This window comes from Ceratotherium simum, chromosome 17, assembly GCF_057802395.1.
Source record: "Ceratotherium simum simum isolate JZ-2026a chromosome 17, ASM5780239v1, whole genome shotgun sequence".
NCBI classification, from domain to species: domain Eukaryota; kingdom Metazoa; phylum Chordata; class Mammalia; order Perissodactyla; family Rhinocerotidae; genus Ceratotherium; species Ceratotherium simum.
This window is the reverse complement of record NC_141916.1, coordinates 36,735,280-36,748,896: the sequence shown is the minus strand read 5'-3', so window position 1 is coordinate 36,748,896 and position 13,617 is coordinate 36,735,280.

The window sequence follows — 13,617 nt, the reverse complement described above, 5'->3', positions numbered from 1 at the left end:
TCGCTAAATATTTGGGGAATGTTGAATAAATGAAGTTATGTACCCTCCTTCTGAACTCTGTGACTCCACATCCTTACTTAGACGGAGTGCCTTAAATTCTCTGTGATCTCTGTTTTCACCTTCTTATAAAATCTGCCTTTAAACACCCCCAGGTCACCTTCTGATAAACTGTACCCTACGGACTCTAGAAAAGTGTCCACACATAATGGACACAGTGGGTTTTTCTTAAATGAATGAATTTGCACTTATTTGTATGTTGTTTTGTAGTCACTCAAATATATATCACAGATTTATTTTGTCCAACTTCTGCAAGTACATGATAAGCTCTTGTTTTCTCTGACAGCTGCTGATACAATGTTCTCCCTGTAGTTGGGGCTCCATAAATCTTACAAGGACTATAATATAGAGAAGTGCTATTATAATATATAGCACTTTCATGCTGATTATAAAAATTCTGGCATTAGGAGAAACCTAATCCATCCACATGGTCTCTGTTATCATCTGGGCTCACAATTCCCAAAGCAAGTCTGCATCCCCCTATCTGTTCCGTACACCATACCCTGCAGCTTCCCCTCACACAGTTCTCTCTGCTTCCTTGTCACTCCGACAGCAATGTATATATTTGCTACGTGGAGCTTTTCTGCCATTCAGTCCTGAGCGCTTTCTCAGAAGCCAGCAGCCTCCTCCCCAACACTCTCTGTGTTTCCTTGACACATGGCTTAGAGCAGTGATCTCAAAGGAAAGCGCTTCATGAATCACCTGGCATACTTATAAAAATGCAAGTTCCTAGGCCCCTCACCCTTATATTCCATTCAGTTGGTCTAAGGCAAACCAGAAATCTTCATTTTTAACAAATCAGGTGATCCTAGACTGGTGGTTAGCAGTCTGTATACAGAGAAGTGATCTGATCTAGATGTGATACTCAGATTCCTCTCTTTTCTTGACAGCTGTGCTTTCTTCTATCTTTTGGGTTCCTCTTCTTCAAACCTAGAGGCTGCATTGAATAGTTTCGCTGGCTCTCCCTTTCTTTGCTCTCCCCAAGGACAAGCACACAGGCTCATTCTGTGATCGTGATGGGAAAAGATAGAGGGAATAACAAAAAGCGTAAACTTGGTAATTCCAGGCTTGCTCTACAATGTAACTGAAGTTTCTACCCTCTACTGTTAACTTTTCTGGGAAGGCAGCCACATACACATGTGCACGTGCTCACATCCTTTTAATCCTGCTTTGTGAAGATCATATTGACCCTTCAGGAGATACCCTCTTCTGAAGATGTAATCAAAGCCAAAATAACAGGAATACCCTTGTGTTAGTAGGGATCTTACAAGATGTAAAATGCCAGGACATGTTCAGAGCACTGCAAATGCTGAGGGTTTATTTTAAGGAAATAAGGAAACTTTAGCAAACTGTATCATCAGCCAGGACTACTAGTCATTCCAGGAATCAACAGCAGTTCTTGTGATCCAGTAACAGGCTCTGGTGCCTCACTCATCCTCTCGTTAACGAGCATGTACTGCCCACATTCTAGTAATTTTGCCATTCTCCTGAATCAGTAGCTCTCTGATTCTTTCTCATATACAGTCTCAGCTTCTACCACTATCTCTGCTTCCCATGACACTCTCTGTGACTTACATTTAAAACATCCCAAGGGAGAGGATCTGAATGCATCTGTCATTCACTATCCAATAAGAAGGGTCTTTATGGGACACAATTTTCCTGACGGGCCACGTGATTGGTGACTGGCCTTCTTTATGCCTGACTTAAAGACCATTGCCTTAGTTTGGGTGCTAATCCTGGATGCCAATCTGTGGCCAGAGTAGCAGAACACAGAGCAGGAAAAGTTAAGCAGGAGGAGCCCCATGGATGCTTTCATGGACTCTATATCGGTTTTCTTTTCTTTTTTTTTTGAGGAAGATCAGCCCTGAGCTAACATCCATGCCAATCTTCCTCTTTTTGCTGAGGAAGACTGGCCCTGAGCTAACATCTGTTGCCATTCCTCCTCCTCTTTTTTTTTTTCCCCTTTTTCTCCCCAAAGCCCCAGTAGATAGTTGTATGTCACAGCTGCACAGCCTTCTAGTTGCTGTATGTGGGATGCGGCCTCAGCATGGCCGGACAAGCCGTGTGTCGGTGCGCGCCCGGGATCCAAACCCAGGCCGCCAGTAGCGGAGTGCGTGCACTGAACTGCTTAGCCCCTATATCGATTTTCTCAGGGGGGAAATTTGTACCACTGAATAGGTGCTATTTAATTCATTTACCCAGCACATAATTTCCTATGGACATTTATTTCATTAGACTTTATATTCTTTTTTTGCATATCTGTTTTCCCCACTAGGTTAATTCCAAAGTCCCTGCCTCATTTGATACTATATCCCTTGGATCTTAGCACATAGGAGAGCCTCTATAAATATTTGTTGAAGTGAATGAAATTATAAGAAAACTTTAGCCCTGTCTCTGCATAGTCACTTCATTCTCATCTAGCCAATTTCCTGGACCATTTCTAAATGACTATCTTGCCATCATCTTGAATGCCTGTCCAAAACCAAATTCCCCATGTTATTTCCCCAAACTAATTCCCTCTTCCAATTTTCCCATCTTACCTGAGTGGCATCATGGCCCCTAAAAACATTTATATTTGAAAACTTAATTTTTAACCCACCCCGCATTCAAATTGATACCATCTCCTTTTAATTATACTTCCTAAGTATTCTTTCATGTCTGCTCTTCTACATTTCTTCCTTCACACCTACATTTCTGGAACAGCTTCTTCATGACTTCCCTACTTCCTGGCTTGCTCCTTTTCAATTCAGGCCATATGCTGTTGCCAAATCAATCTTCCTTACACATGCCTTTCATCATCATCAAACATTTACTCTGAATCTACTCCATATAGGCTGCACTCTCACAGACTATATATTTTAAAAGTGCAAAGAGTTACAAGCTAAGCACCTAATGAGTACCTAAAGACGATGATGATTACCTCAGAAGTTAGAGGGGGAGATGATCACTGGCCCCAGCTAAGCCTTCACTAAGACTAAATCTTGCTTACAAATCTTTAATAACTCTTTATGTCTTGCTGAATCAAGTCCAAATCCTTGGTACCCGGCTTTTGGTAGCATCCATGGTCTGGCATCATCCCGCACTGTGACTTTGTCTCCCATCTTCCTAAAGCAGAAGCTCTCTTCTCCTAGCAAATCCCCTCTCTATGCCATGAAACTAGGATATTGTTTCTTTGTTCCTTTTCTCACCCAGTATCTTTTTGCCTCTCTCTTTGCGAAAATTCTCGTTTAAGATCTAGAACAAGTCCTACCTCCTTTATGAAAGCTTCATTAATTATGCCATCTCTTTTTCATCTCTCTGTCTATTATTTTATATGGGTTAATTATGTCTCCCCAAGTAAATTCTAAAATCCCAGAGGCAAGAACCATTATCCTAGGTGTGTGAACCCCACCCATCCATACAAGCCTAGTTCACCACAATTACTCAACAACTACATGAATACATATAATGTGCTTATCAGCAAGGTAAACACAATGAAAGCAATGTTTGAGGAAGATTAGAATGGCAGCTAAATGCAGAAAAGATTGGAAGGAAAAAAGACCTCAGGTAAGGCGTTTTGTGGATGGTATAACAGTACCCAGTGACAGTGGGAATGATACACTGTCTGAATTGACTAGTTCTGTGAGCTAGAGCAAATTCGTGACTCTCTGCAAGCTTTGTGTTTAAGAATGGAGCAATGACATAAGAGCTGCCATTTGTTAAACTCCTCCTATGAACTAGACAAGTTTTATACACTATTTTAAACAAAGAATGCTTCTATCCCTTATCTGTCCACTTCTCTTCTTCACTGCTACCACTGTAGTCCAAGCCACCATCCATCATCCCTCTCCCAGGGGACAGTCATCTGCTAACGGGTCTCCTTGCTTTTCCTCTTGCTCTCTACAATCCATTTCCCATGGAGCAGCCAGACAGATTCTTTTCTAAAAGCAAACTGAATAGTTGGACCAGATCAAGCTCCCCAAAGGCTTTTCATTGCACTCAGAATAAAATTCAAACTTTTCGAACCATTTCATGACGTAGTTTTTACCTACTTCGGATCACACCATGTACCACCCTTCTCGTCACTAGGCTCCAACTACACTAGCCACCTTTTTCTTCCCAGTACATACCAAGCTCATTCTCTCCTCGGGGCCTGGTACTTGCATTCTCCTGCCAGCAAGCATCTTCCTGCCTTTCAGGTGTGAGTTTCATACCAGCACTTCAGCGAGCGATTCCTGAACACCCGGTCTAAATCAGCACTCCCACCCTACTCCCTCACTTCTACCCTTCAACTCATCACCGTTTAACACAGTGGCCTGTTTTATTCTTTCACTTAGTGTCATCATATCTGATATTATCTTGGTCATTTATTTGTTGGCTTGTCTGTTCCTCCTCTGAAATAGAAATTTCATGGGCTAGGAACCACTGAATCCTCAATGCCCAGAGAAAGCTCAGCACATAGTAGTCACTTAATAAAGATTTGCTGGTAAGTTGCTCTAAACTGGACTACCTATTGATTACAAGCCTGATTTTTCTAGTTTCTGTCTCTTCTCCTTAAGCACCATCATTAGATATGTTGTGAGGTACTTCTATTCCATTTGTGGTGCTGTGCATTCACACAGAGCTTTACTTGTGTATGTCAATTTAAGATTCCCCTAGGAGTCCAAGGGCATTAACCCTTTGGGACCAGGCATCTAATTTAGTATCCATAAATACTCAGTTGAAAGAAGCAAGTCACTTTTTTTTGCTAAATCCTTCTAGTCTCTGTGGAAGATAGTTTGCCTTGTCAAATGTCCAGTGAAAGCCAAGAGGCAGGAGTTTGTGAATGCACCAAAAAGATGAGAAGACCAGTCATTCAGTGCTGAAAGCCCAAAAGAACTTTGTTTTTACTGAGAGGTGATGATTTCTTTTATCAGGGGTCTGTGAATGTATGGAGAGGTTGTAAATGAAATATAAATGATTATTTCACTTTATTCTGAATTCTTTTCATAAATAATTCTAATGTCTATACAAAATAATTCTATCCTAGTGTATATACAAACCTCAACAAACCCAAATATTACCATTTGTTTCAGGCCCTTAAGAAGCCCATGTTAGTTCATCTACCTTGTTAATAACAATTCATTCATTCATTTATTCATGCAACAAGTATTTTACTGAGCACTTACTATATGCCGGGCACTCTTTGGGGTTGTTAAAGACAAAAACCACAGGCACAAAACGGCGTCTCCTGGCTAAAGCCCATGATATCAAATCTAGATTTAACACCTGACCTAACTGCAGTTTCGACCTTCCCCAGAAATGTAGCAATCTTAATCAACCAGTCTGAAATGTTCTGGTCAGTACCAATGAGGTAATCTGTCACGTGGACCCTCTCTACACACACCCTACACACACAGCAGAAGAAGAGGCAATCTGCATGATAAAACCCTTGCGGGTCCCTTCCCCACAAAAGAGATGTCCTTGCCCAAAAAAATCATTTCTTTTCTTTTGCTCATAACATCCTTGCCCCATCCTTCTGATAAAACCCTTCCAATTTGCACAACTCCTTGTAGTATCTCTCTACTTGTTAGATGGGATGCTGCCCAATTTATGAATCGTTTAATATAGCCCATTAGATCTCCAAATTTACTTGGTTGAATTTTGTTTTTTAACAGGGTATTTGGTGCATTGATGCACAAAACGCAAAAATCTTTGCTCTCTTGAAGGAGCTCACATTCTAAAGCAGCGGTTCTCAGGTTCCCAGACTTTTTGATTTCAGGATCCTTTCACATACTTAAAAATTATTGAGTTCCTTATTTATTAATTCATTTAGAATAACAATAAAAACTCATTACATGTTAGCATAAATAACATTTTATGAAAATAACTCTATTTTAAAAAGTAGTGAGAAGAATAGCATTGTTGTAACATGTTTGAAATCTCTTTAACGTTTGGCTTAATAGAAGAAGCTAGATTCTCACATCTGCTCCTGCATTCTGTCTGTTTAGATATCACGCATAGTGTCTGGAAAACACCACTGTACACTCATAAGAGAAACGAAAGTGAAAAAAGAAAATATCTTGATATTATTATGAATATGGGTTTGACCTTGCAGACCTCCTAAAAACGTCTTGGAACCCTGAGGGATGCCTGGACCACACTTTAAGAACTATTGTTCAAAAGAACCTTTTGTTAAATTTTTTTGCTAGTAAGACAGGGCCAAATTTGATAAAGACCAATGCATTAATTAGCTTTTCCAAAATTACCATTTTACTGCTAGGAACAGGCTCTTTGAGTCGTTATTAGACAACGTCTATTGATAGTTGTATTTGGGAGAAATTATTGCTAAGATAATATGTAAAGGTAAAACAGATACTCCAAATAATGTACTTCCTTGCAATAATTGAAAACTCTTGTTTTTAGGTCAGTTTTGTGTTCTTCAGGATCTTGAAGTACTTTACAGACATTAATTAATTGAACTTCCCAAGAAAATGTTTTCAAATACAATTTTTGTGTATTTTGCAGACAATTTAACTGACAAACAGGGTAGCAGGGCTTGAAGGAAAGTTATGAGCAGAAACAAAGAATTATCATGTATTTATTGTGGCTATAAACACACTATATATTCTCCAGATTGTTTTAATTTACCAGGTTTGTTAGGAGTGTGGATAATGTTGTTATTATGAAAGTCCCTGCTCCCAATGTCTCAACAATACTTGATTTCTTTTTCTTTCTTCCTTGTTTCCTTCCTTCCTTTTTTTCATTCTTTCTCTCTTTCTCTCTCCCTCCTTCCCTTCCTTCCTTTCTTTTTTTTCCAAAAAAATACCAAAACTATGAAACTTCTCAGACACCAAATCTTCGCCCTGCTCTATAAAACACCTTGGCTCTCTAGAAGTCACCACTTATGTGACCTCAAACTCATATTGTATCCCATCCACTGATGTTCAAGTTAGTCACAATAAAATCTTGTTACTCCTCTGTCCAAAACTTCCAACAGCTTCCCATCTCCTTCAAAGGCAGAACCCTCAAAATGACCCACAATGGACCCCCTTGCCTTCCTAGTGGCATGTCTTCCTCCTCTGTTGTTGCTACACTGGCCTTCTCTTGTTCCCTGGACGGACCAGCAGACACTCACCTCGCGGCTTGTGCACATATTGTTCCTCCTTCCCTCAGATAACCGAATGCTTCGCTCCCTCATTTCCTTCACGTTGTTGCTGAAATGCCCCTTTCTCAGTGAGGCCCCTGACCACCTGATTTAAAACCACAACTTCCACTCCAGAACTCTCTCTTCCCTTCATCTGCATTTCTTTTCTCCATAGAACTTATCACCATCTGTCACACAATATGTTTCACTTATTTATTTTGTTCACGGTCTGCCTTCCCCCAACTAGAGACTAAGCTATACGCGAGCTAGGATTCGGGTCTGTTCTAGTCACTCTTAATTTCCCATCACTAGAACACACAGCAGATGCTCAAAAAATATTTGTTGAATAAAAAAATAAAGAAATCCTAAAATGCACTTTGGCATGTGTCGGAATGATATAAGAATGTGGCCAACCAAGAAAATATGCTAAAATATAATAAATATATATTTCCAGAAAACTATCCTGAAACCAAGCTATTACATCAACAAACAAAGACAAATGGACACTCCACTCAATTGTTTCTCTTGGCTTCAGAATGTCGTACAGCTTGTACTGTTTTTTTTTGTGTGAGGAGGATCGGCCCTGAGCTAACATCTGCCAATCCTCTTCTTTTTGCTGAGGACGACTGGCCCTGGGCTAACATCCATGCCCATCTTCCTCCACTTTATATGGGACGCCGCCACAGCATGGCTTGCCAAGTGGTGCGTTGGTGCGAGCCTGGGATCCGAACTGACCAACCCTGGGCCGCAGCAGCGGAGCGTGCGCACCTAACCGCTTGCGCCACCGCCGGCCCCTGTACTGTTTTTTTAAAAGTTGATGATAGGACTATTCAAATGAGTTCTGTTAATAAATAAAATTGTGAGCAGAGTGCAAATTCTCCTCATGATTTTATATGAGAGAAGGTACTTTACGTTTGAACATATTTTGTATGTTTCTTGTTTTCTCTTTATAGTTTAGAATACCTATTAGCCTGAAATCAGTTTTATGAAAACAAACAAAACAAAACGAGCCCTCAATAACCAATCTAATTTTCTAAATGAAAATTTGTTGTGATTAAATGTACTTACATATAAAATCAAAGAGCAAATTCTATGCAATTGTATGTAATTGTTGATAGAATTTGAAAAGTAAAAGTTCAGAAAACAGAGGTAAGAATGAAAAAATGTAGGAGTCTATGTCTAGTTAAGACTGGGAATGTGCATGTGTGTGGATGGTGGGGGAGTATGTTGTGTGTGTACTTTACCGACATTAAGTAATGCTAGCGTCTAGGCTAGCAGCTCTCAACTAAGCCAGGTGTTGAGATATATTTAGTTGTGAGGATATCCACAGTCATTTGTAACTAATATTAAAGTACTTCATACTTGAGTTGGCTTTAAAAAATTTAATTCACGTTCAGGGTTATGCTTCTCAAGCTGCCGTGAATTCTCATGGCTTTCTTGAGTAGGAATTGCAGCTAGTTCCCATGGGAATATATGCTGAATGTGATTATCTTCAATCGTTTGTGTCTCAGAGAGAAAAGATTGAGAATCACTGGGTCTGATTCTTTTTCTAAGGAAAATCAGAAATCCTACAAAATAAAGAAAAAGAAGAAAGAAAAGCAAAGCTTTGATGCCATTATCAATAGACTGTTGGGCCATCTTTTTCAAATATTTCTGGAGCATAACACTTGAAAACCATTTATCATGAACTTGCTTTCAGATAGTTACAGGCAGGCTGCTGCAATGCATGTAAGTTCAAAGGATGAAATGTGAGTTTATAAAATTCCAAAAGGTGCAGTGTTATGCACTGAGACATTAACATATGAAACTCAACATCCAAAGATAGATTGCTTTGGGTTTTCTTTCAAATCTAAGAATTCTCAGAGCATCTGAGAAAAAAGCACTACTTTGTAAAAGAACTGGGACTGGTTAGGTTTCAGTAACATCTCTACTCCAAATAGTAAACAATGTGTGGAGTGGTTATTATTTTTCCTTATGTGCTGTTGAAGAAACAAGCTGTTTTGCAGAATTTTGCATCTCATATGCAATCCCATTGATATAAATTAAAAAAAGATGTGTAGTGTTGCTGTGGTACTGACTTACCATAAAGAGCTGTAATAAATAAATAATGAAGATGTGTATAAGTACAAGACACTGCCACAAATACTAAATAGGAACGCTGTAAAGTATAGGTAGTTCCACAATGACGATAATCCATGTTACATTCTACCTGGGCTTTTGCACTGGATTCCTAACTTGTCCCCCTGATAATGATTTTTCCCTCTTCAAATCCACTTCATGTACTATTTTCAGATTAATCCTCTTGAAGCACAATGTTGACATCCCTCCCTTATTTAGAAATCCTAAATGCTTACAGAGTATATACCTGCAGAATAAAGTTCAAACTTGAATCCACTTTTCCAACCTTATTTCCCACTAATATTTCTCTTCAGGTGTTTACTTGAAGCTAAAATTCTTTACTTCCCTACTTGCCCTGGCACTAAGACTTTGTCTGCTGCCTGAAATTCTTCTTCCTCAAGCTTTAGGGAAGACAGGTTCGAATGGGGGAGGGGTGGAGACCCAGGTGTAAGACTTATTTCTTGGGTTTATGGGGAAGTGAATACCTTCGAAAGGTACAACTATTTAACTGCTATTTTCATAATGTTCTTTCCAATGTATTTTCATCTAGCCTTAAAAACTTTCATGACAACATAATAATAAATAAATAATAATAATAAAGTTTAAAAGTCCCATTTTTAGAGAATATGTTTGGAGGAGCAGTCCCTCCCTTCATTCCCAACTAGGCACCCTCTGATTTCAAGGCTCTCAGATGACACTGTCTCCATAAAAGCTTGTCTCTGATTCTCTTAGCAAGGAATAATTTCCACTCTTCTTAACTCTCATTATACTTTACCCACTTCTCTTATTTAACACTCATTCCATGTCTGTGGGGCCTTCTAAGTGTCCGGTGCCCAAACTACAAGGTAAGAAAGACCCTACTACTAAGCATTTAACCCTTTAACCCTCCTATGTTTTTGTTGTGTTAAGAGTTGGCTTTAAAAATTTAATTCATGGGGAGTCAGCCCCATGGCCTAACGGTAGGGCTCATCGCGCTCTGCTTCGGCGGCCCAGCTTCAGTGCCCGGGTGTGGACCTCCACCGCTCGTCTGAGGTGATGTTGTGGTGGCGACCCACAAAACAGAGGAAGATTGGCAGGGATGTTAGCTCAGGGCGAATCTTCCTTAAAAAAAAAAAAAAAAATCAATAAATTAAAAAATAAATTTAATTCATGTTCAAGGTTATGCTTCTCAATGTGCAAGGAAGAGGCACACCCAGGTTACTCCCTAATTAATAGGCATATATTGTGAGGCTCCACTGGGAAGTAAAAGAAAAAAACTGTAGTCTCAACAGTCAAATCAATGGAGAACGGAATCTGAATCCTGGACATAGCAGTGCTTGGGACCCTCCAGGCTCAGAAGAAGCTCCAGCGATCTGCTCAGCTAGCCATCCCCATTCCCTTAACTCAAGTAGCACATCATTGCTTGCTCCTTATTCTAGTTTCTGCTATCAGTGACTTAGTAAACTTCTATCTCTATTTCTTCAACTTCAGCCACATTACCAACAAACTTAATCTGCGTGTCTCACATTCAAACTTCTGGAAGGTGAACATAATCAAGCTAGCCAACGAAGGATTCGTCAGTTTTGGACTCTTGTCTTAGGCAGAGCTTGTGCCCCAGACCACTTCTGGATTTAGGTGTTGGTCTCAGATCCAATCTTCAAAGCATTGGGATGCATAACATATAGATAAAGTAACAATTTTAAGCTGTTTTTCTTTGAAGGTGGCTTATGAATATATCAGGCAATCAAATCTTAATATCAGACATACCTTTTTTACAGCTGTTTGTGATGTTTCATATCCCCTACTTGATTGTAAGCCCCTTGAGGACTTAATTGTATTTCACTCATCTTTGCATCCACCATAGAGAGTAGCTTAGTACCTGGCATAGAGTAGATGCTCAGTAAGTATACATCGATATTTGCCAAGATTATACCCTGAAAATAAATCCTATGCCTCCCAACAAAATGCTGTAAAGTACAATCTGGCATTGGATATTCTCCAAAGTGGTTATATATTACCCTTGTTCTCAGCAGCAGTCACACTAAAATAGAGTTTCACTGTTTTTATATATAGTTCTAGCCAGAAAGGTGCAAAGCCAAAGGGGGAAGTGGAGGTGGGGATCGTTCATCAGTTTGCTTTTTTCTCCACTGTGGAATATGTTATTAACAGTTTTATAAGATTTCACTAGAGCCTAGGGCCCCTACATACATAAGAAATGCTGAACTAATTGCCAATTGATGTTTTAAATGTAGTAGAAAAGAATTTCAGGGGTGGAGCAGGAAAGTGAAACAAAGTTTGTCTTAGATCCCATAACCACATTTCTAGGCCAACTCGGATCTGGCAACCATCCAGAAGGGCCACATTAAGATATAGAGGACATTCTAAAAACAGAGATTTACTAGTGCATTTTCTGTTGTATTTTTTTTTTCTCGGTGAGTAATGTGCTGTTTCCCCTTCTTTATATCTTCTGGATTGTATTTCTAGGTAACGGTCCTATGCTCACGTAAAAAAAAAAAAAAAAAATTTTTTTTTTTGTTTTTAATACTGCTCTCCCAGAACCTTTTTATCACTGGGTTCTCTCTCACATTCACTTTGCAAGAGTTCTTTATTTCTCCAACACAAATTATCTATAACTGTACTTTGTCATACATATTTTCGATACGTGCATATTTCTCTTAGTGATGACTCTTTCCTGAAAAGAATAGCAATAAAGATAAGTGCATAAAAAATGTAAACTGTTTATGTAAAATCTCATTTTACTTTCAAATCACTTATCGAATATGAATGCTTTCACCCCCAAAGAGAATGATTTATTTGCTTTTCCTGCATGATTACTTCAGTGTGTGAAAAGAGAAACACAAAATCATTTTGGTAGACAGTTAGTTTGAAATTTTTTCGTTAGAAAAATTGCTACTTGAACGGAAAGAATGAGAGGAATGAATGTTACATGCATAGTAAGAAAAATTTTATGGATATATGAAACAGCACCAACCCTGTTTAGAGAATAATTCTAGTCTAAAGCATTAACAAATTAAAGAAATAAAATATTTTCCTCTATACTGGAAAAATAAAACAGAAAGAATTCTTTAGATGGTTTTATTTCAGTATATGATCCATCAGTTTTAACTCCTTGAGTTGAATTGTGAAATTATATATGTAGTTTCCATATTAAATGTTTTGTTACCCAGGAAATGCAGGCTTTCATGGCATAGCTCTTCAATATTATACATAATGTATGACCACCCTCAGCCTCATTTTATATTCAGCAAGTCTTTGTTGCAAAGCATCCATACCATTAACAGAGATAAATATATTTATCCAAAACTTTACACGCCACTCTGCATTTTTCATAATGAAAACATTAATAGTCTAAATGGCGATCTATTTTATCACTAAATATTCTTGTTGTCTATTATTTGCAAATTAAGCTATGTCACTCATGTGCGTAAACTAGTATCGTCAACATACAGAGAGCCCTTCAAGAATCTCAATATAATCTGCCATCTGTGCATTGCTCCTGCAGGAATCTGTGGGAGCTAACAATATGTTTAGAGTCAGAGATACTCCTCTAGTTGAAAATTTCTGCTGGAAAATCCTTTTCTGTATTTAATTGTGAACAAGGATCTACAATATAATGTTTAACAGCATAATTTGCTTTCATTTTGGGACATAATTTTCTTTCCTAAAAGAATAAATTTTTCTTTTTTAGGCCTACACCTTCTCTTTCTATACTTCACTTTAATATTTGATCAGAAAGGACAATGCCTACACGAATTATAAAAAGGAAGGTTATATTAAAATTATTTACAGAAATTTATATTTGGACTCTAATGAGAGACAATAAAATGGAAATAGGCATATTAAATGTATGTCCAGCTCTGAGGAAAAACTAAAGTTATAACTACACACTTGTAGGAAACTGACTAAGAATAAAAAGTTTGACTCAGTTCAATACATTTTGTCTCTTGAGCAGAACCATTTGGCTAAGAGATAGATAGAAATATTTGTTTCGGCCCCCTCTCAGCCTCGCCACAGCCTGTGGCAAACTGGTGAGACCAAGTTCTGTAGTCCTAGCTTTCTTAAACCACCTCAAGACTAGATTTGGAGCCTTTGAGTCCACTGTTTACCCCATGGGAGCACTTATTATGGTGCAGTGTTTGTTTCTTGTTTACTAGAGTAAGCCTCTTTAGGACAAGAGTCATATCTTGTTCATTCATTCCTCCAACAGATATTAATTGAATGTCTACTATGTACCAGTCACTATTTCTGGCACTGGGGATACAGCAGTGTAAAAACAAAACAACACTCCCTGCCTTCATGTAGCTTACAGCCTAAGAGGTTCAGTGTTGTGTTGCGTT